The following is a 6725-nucleotide window of genomic DNA, read 5'->3' on the forward strand; positions in this document are numbered from 1 at the left end:
GTGTAGAAAGTGCTTACTGTAGATACAACAAGCAATCGAAGTTTACAACCGGTGGGCTACCAGATTTGAGGAGTGGCTTAAAGCATTCGCATATGCAAGCTGGAAAAGTCTAAAGAATGGTTACACCTCAGGAGATCGAAGTGGTCAAAGTTCAGTAGAACCTGATGATATTGAAAGATACGTTGCTGAACAAAAATGCATAGCGTTGATTCATCAGTCAGTCAGAGATGATATAATTTCATTGATCGAATATGAGAATTCAAAAGATCTTTGGGAGAAACTGAGGGTTAAGTGTGTAGGTAGTGCTGAGATTGTAAAAAACAGAAAGAAACTGTTGCGTAAAGAGTTTGATTTATTTGGTTGTATGAAGAATGAATCTGTTTGTGAAATGATTGAGAGATTTGGGCATCTGAAGATGGAGCTGGCTAGACATGGAATCACTTATACTCAAGAGGAGTTGGTCGACAAATTGTTTGATTCGTTACCGAATGATCAAGATTGGCAATACTTTGCCTTGATGTTGAAGAACACTATTAAGCCGCCAGAAGAGTTGACTGTGGATTTGCTGATCGAAAGAATAGAAAGCCACGAGTTGGAGATAAAGAAATCTAAAGTCAACAATTCAGCTTATCAGCAGAATGTGGAGTTGTATTACAGAGGAAATCTTCTAAAGACCGGATATCCAAGAACAACATTTTCTGCAGAGAATTCAAATTCTGTGAATCATGAAACTCCTCATAGTGGTTTTCACAGTGGATATTCTTCAACAACTTCAAACCAATCTGCATCAAAGAACCTATTTCAATGCAACATCACTGTAGATTTGAAGAATGGTCAAAATTTCAGCGAAGAATCTGCAAAGCAGCAGATGGTTTTCTTAGCTTCTGTGCTTGAATCGTATGAGAGCCTTATGGCAGGCAAGATAGGTAACACCAACCTAACAAAGGAAGACTACGATCAAATAGATCCTGAGGAGATGGAATTGATCGACATAAGGTGGTGTATGGCCAGTGCAGTGAGAAGGGCACAACGTTTCATGGAGATTACGGGAAGACAGTCTATTGGTGGACCTTCTACCAAGTTAGGTTTTGACAAATCAAAAGTGACATGTTTCAAATGTAAACAGAAAGGTCACTTTAAGCGAGAGTGCAGAAATGCTTACACTGATGATACTGCAAATCCGTTTCGAGAGGATTATTACAAGAAGGCAAGTTATCATCAGAACAAGGCTGAACCCCCCAGATTGAAGCAAATTGAAGACAAAGAAAAATCCAGAGCTCTTGCCATCATCCATGACGATTAAGGTTTTGACTGGAATGAGCTGCTACCTGAGGAAGACGCAGTAGGTTATGCGTTTGCAACAACAACAGAAATTAAACCTTTCAAAGACACCAGAACAACATCAGAAAAAGCAAATGATAGACAACAAAGAGTTGAATGGAAAATGATGAGAATTTCTCGTGTATACAGTGAAGCTAAAAAGGCAAAAAGATGGGATGCGGATTGAGAGTGTTACCTTGATCCTAAAGTGTCACACCCTGGCTTTTGCTGAAGCGTGGGTTTATTTGGTGTGACTTCTTAATACCATAGCAACAATCACAACAATGCTATATGATAAAAATATATGATGTTCATCCATTAAAATAGTTTAGAAAAATGCATAACATATTGTCTTAAAACATCAACCACAAAATGCATTATAAAACATTACTTGTTGAAAACGAGTTCGTAAGACTAAACGAAAGACTACCAACAACTCTGGATGACATCCTTATTAAGTACGCAGCTTGTCTAACATGCAACACTTGCCAGACCCAATTAATTCCCTGAAATACATGTAATTTGAAAAATCAACATAAAGTTGAGCGAGTTCATGTGTAAGTGAGTATGTAAAAACCTTTGTAATATGTCTGTGTGTATAAACCGTTTAGTATGTCTGTATGTAAAATAGTCCCTGGTATGTAGCAATAAGGAAAAACTGATCACCATTGGGTTGCAAAGCCAATAGTATGTGTGAATGATGCAGGAAGACTCAAACCTAACAAATTTGTCTCCGGTATGAAGACATAGTCACCACTATGGGCCGCCCCGGCCTCATGGGTGTGGGCTCGCTACACCCAAATAGATCTATCACTCATGTCCCGTGGTCCTACAATGAGGATTAATGGCCTTAAGTGTTGTGCCCACCACTCACATGATCGCGTAATAAAACCCTCCTTAAGCTAACCATGCCATATAAATAAATGTCTGTAAATGTCTGTAAAAGTCTGTAAATGTCTGTAAATGTCCGTAAAAGTCTGTAAATGTCTGTAAAAGTCTGTAAATGTCTGTAATAATTGTAACATGTATTTCGCCCCTGAAGTATAAAACTGAAAACAGTTAATAGAAAAGGGGGACATGAACTCACTGTAGTGCGTCTTGAATCGAATCTCAACTCTGTCCGCTACACGACAACCTACAACGTACTAATGTCTATTAGACGAACAGGCCGTGCCTTGGCTTAGAGTTTAGTGTTTTGAGTTGCGTTACTTTGGTATTATTTTGTTAAAATAATAATAATTATTTTAACTTAACTATTGTCTTTAGAAACTAGTTAGGCAACTATTTCGTATCTATATTTCTCGAATATTTTACTAAGTGTTCGGATTTTCGGAAAATTTCGCCATAGTTTCCTTTGTAAATAGAGGTGTCCATGCTTAATTAGCATATCATTTTCCTTTACATATATCCCGTAGTTCATTTTCAATAATCAAATTGACCTATGGACATACAAAACATTACATATCTTATTTCAGCTTTATTACTCGAAACCGGGCTGTTTTCGAGGATTTTTATAAAATGGTTAGCCTTTTACAAAAATTCTCAAATTTTTACAGAAGGTTCTATATGTTCCAAAATTTATTATGTAAAAATATCAGAGTCCAGTTCGTTACCTAAATTTTATAAAAAATCGTTTTCTCGACCGCAATCAGATTTGTTACTTTCTAATTGCAGTTTACGGAATAATTCACTAAAAATTAACCGTAAGCCCGATTGACGAAATTCTAGTTGGAGGGTCATCCTGACAACGGTGACCATCTACTGTAAAAATTCCATGAGTCGGTTTCACTTAGGTTTCAAGTTATGACTCCGAATATGACACACTTTTTCTGCAGTAAAAATGCAGCTTGACCTACTGTCCATAAACAGTCTTTTAAAAATAGTAAACGGTTTCGAAAAATTACGATTCCAGTTCCATCTGTTTAGTTATTCCAAAATACACATTTTAGGCTTCAGAAAATCAGTTTTTCGCTTTAAAATGGTCCCGTTACAGCCTGTTGAATTTGGCTAGAAATTCAACTCAGCTTGCTGTTTGCAAAGTAAAAGTTACTAAAAACGTATCAACAAAGATTCTAACTATGGTTTATCGATGATTTAATGATCCAACCTCAATCATGCTTTAACCAACCCTAAACCAACCAGATTTCGACTTCATACAACCCTTTTATATATGGTTTTTATGCAGAATTTCAAGTTTAACTTTTTAGTGTTCATTTTCTTGTGTTACATGATCATCATCCTCCTACTAAGTATTCATAACAAAGAACAAGATGGAACAAGGGTGTGAAGGGACTTACTATTAGCACAAGGCTAGGGTAACAATCTTAGGGCAAAGATGATGAAGAAATGTTAGTGACAAAGGCTTGAATCAAGCTTCCTTGAGAACTCTTCAACTTGCACTTCTATGGAGGAACTTCCAAGCTTGAAATGGGACTTGTATGAAGAAGATGAAGGTAGTGAAGGATGGTGGTGATGATTTTCGGTTATGGGGGGAAGGGGGAGCCGAAAATAAGGGGAGGGGGTGAGGTTGAGTGAAGAGTTTGATGGTGATGATGAGCTTTACCTTGGAACCATGCATCCTAGAATCTAGGGTCATCATACTCAATATTCTTGGCCAATAGGATTAAAGATTATCTTCACAACAATCTAAACAAAATATTTTAAATAAATCATGGCAGTTTTTCGGTTGGGGGGGGGGGTAAAGTGGAAATTTTTGTTAACTAATAGGTATTAACTTAGAAGGTTAAGGGTATTTTCAAGTATAGCGGGTGTATGTCATGTTTACATGGCGTATGGGGATTTTTGTGACCGTAATTAATTAAGAATGATAAAATAATATTTCTGACAATATTTTCGTGTCTCGGGTATTGTCTGGTTGTTCGGTTACGTATTGTTCCGTTAAAGCGTTTAATTGTACCGTATAGCGTCTTTTGTGCATCTTTTTGTAACGAAATTAATTCCAACACTTAGGAAAGTGTCTAGGACCATTTAGTCAATACTCTGTATAATAAAAGTGTGTTAAAAGCTGAATTGTTACTGAAAATGCAGAGTTTGGTACTTAGAATGAGTTTTAAGCACTGTCCGGCACTCGGACTATCACCTAGTGACACAGTCTTATGGTCCTCACTTCCCTACACTCCATACTGGTGTAGTACTCTATCCCTGGCTCATACTGGCCTCAATATAGTGTCTGTCTATGTGCTGGCATTGTCAGCATGTGTCTGAGTTATCCGCTCACTGTGCTAACTGTGGTTTGTGCATCAGGTTGGTCACTAAGAGTCTGTATGAAATAAATGGAGTGACTGTATGTAAAGTGATGCACATGTATGTTTGTAACATAAATCAGTAAGCAGTTTAAAGGGTCAGTTGTTATCAAGCACAGTCATTAAGCACATAATTAGAATTAATTAATTGTACAGTACCTGTAATTGTGAGGGTTGTCACATTCTCCCCCCGTTAAGAAAATTTCATCCTCGAAATTTGTACTACCTTAATTCCTTAGGGTTTCGTTAGGCATGTATGTATATGAATAGTACCGAGGTAGAAAATTACCAAATCGAATCAAACCTTATTCACATTAAGTGAGTCCAAGAATATATATATATATATAACACTACGAATCCAATGGTTAAAAGGTATGTGTTTTTATCATTTGGTGTCGAGGGTACAGGACGTATCGACGTATAGTCTAGTGTAATCCAGTTAACAGGGGTTCCACAAAAGAGGAGTCTTGTCCATTAGGATACTTAGATAGTCGGTCACAATATGCCAACGAGTTTTCACAACCGTAGCATCAGCTATATGAACTCAAAATCAATAACCCAAAAGTAGTAGTAAAGTGATCTGTAAATCTCCCGACTAAATTAACGGAAATGTTTAGTGTGTTGGCATTCTTAAGTTTCGTAGGTACACCGAATGGAATACAAGCGAACTTTGGTGTATCACGGTCTTGATTCGTAGTTGCATCAGAAATGTTTAAATGACAAGTCAACAAAAGTATATGTAGTTTTGGGTGAAACAGTTGACCATGATTAGCACAAGATAATGACACCACAGGGTGTCGTAATGATGAGATTCAATAATGGTGGTGACTAAACAAGTTTACCGTGCCTGAACTCAAATGAAAGTGTACAAAGACAACCCGAAGGTTTAATTTACACAATGTCGTAACGTTACCAATTGAATATGGAATATCAAAGAGCCACTATTTTTGATCGAAAGTGAAAGGTATTAAGTACCGCAAGGTATTCGATTGACAGTAAAAGTATGTTAGGAGGTACACTGGTATGAAACGAATCTACGTACCTTTGCCTTAACACACAACCGTGTTGAGGCTGCTTTAATTGTGATAAACGAGACGGATTTAGAGCAATTAAATAATTAAAATCCGTGTATGGAATGAGAAACCAACTTAGCGCAAGCTCAATTCTGTGAAAATGTCACCTCAAGGTGTCGAAGTCAATCAAACGATTTAGTGGAGTCGTAGATCAACTGAATCTACTACGACTCATAATGAAGGAATCTTTGCAGCAATGTTTAAACATGATGCTCCCAATACATCATATGGCGTCTTAAACCGAATATGCGAAATGGATAAGTTCAAGCAGTTGAACTTAGTTTCAACGTAACTCGACAATAAACGTATGCACCAATAAGGGAAATCTCAGCATGGTTACAAAAATAAGCCATGAATGTAACTCGAAATAAAAAGAAGTTTCAAAAGAGTGTGTTGACTTGATAGCAAAAGAGTCAACCGTTACAATAATGTAGGCCATTTGAATCACAACCCAGTAGTTAGATTTAGCAACATAATATTCGAGTTTCAATGAAGCGCTTGAAATGAAACCGCACGCATAGCAAAAGATGCATGCGTAATATGTGAGCTTTCAAGTATTGACACAATGAGTGTTTGCTAAAATGGAGAAACGACCAATCATTCGAAGCAAAAGAGTGTTCGCTCTCAGCTAAGAAAATCAACGTGATGCAACTACCATTAAGGGGAGTAGAGATGCAAACATCTACTCGCTATAAGCAAAAGTGACGGTTTCAACGAAAGAAATTTAAGTACTTTCTATTTTGTTAACTGAAATGGAATGTATGTCAGGTTAATGGTGTTCGATCGAGTTAACAAGTATGGTTTCTAAGTAGCGACCTCTACAAGTTTGGACCTGGGTTCCCAAGGGTCCTAAGCATATGTTTTCTAGATCCTCAAGGTTTCGTATTCTGTGTAACTCGGTTTTGTGCATTGAGTAGGAAACACCATCTTGCGTGCGTCTAAATACAAGTTATCGTCCCACGATTTCCCCGGTATACTTTCTTCCTGAATTCATCGCTAACGACACTCGATCGTCAATCAGTCGTGTAATAGTAGTTGGATCCTCACAGTTAGTTAAGTAAGAAATTTG

The sequence above is a fragment of the Helianthus annuus genome, chromosome 8 (assembly GCF_002127325.2).
Source record: "Helianthus annuus cultivar XRQ/B chromosome 8, HanXRQr2.0-SUNRISE, whole genome shotgun sequence".
NCBI classification, from domain to species: Eukaryota; Viridiplantae; Streptophyta; class Magnoliopsida; order Asterales; family Asteraceae; genus Helianthus; species Helianthus annuus.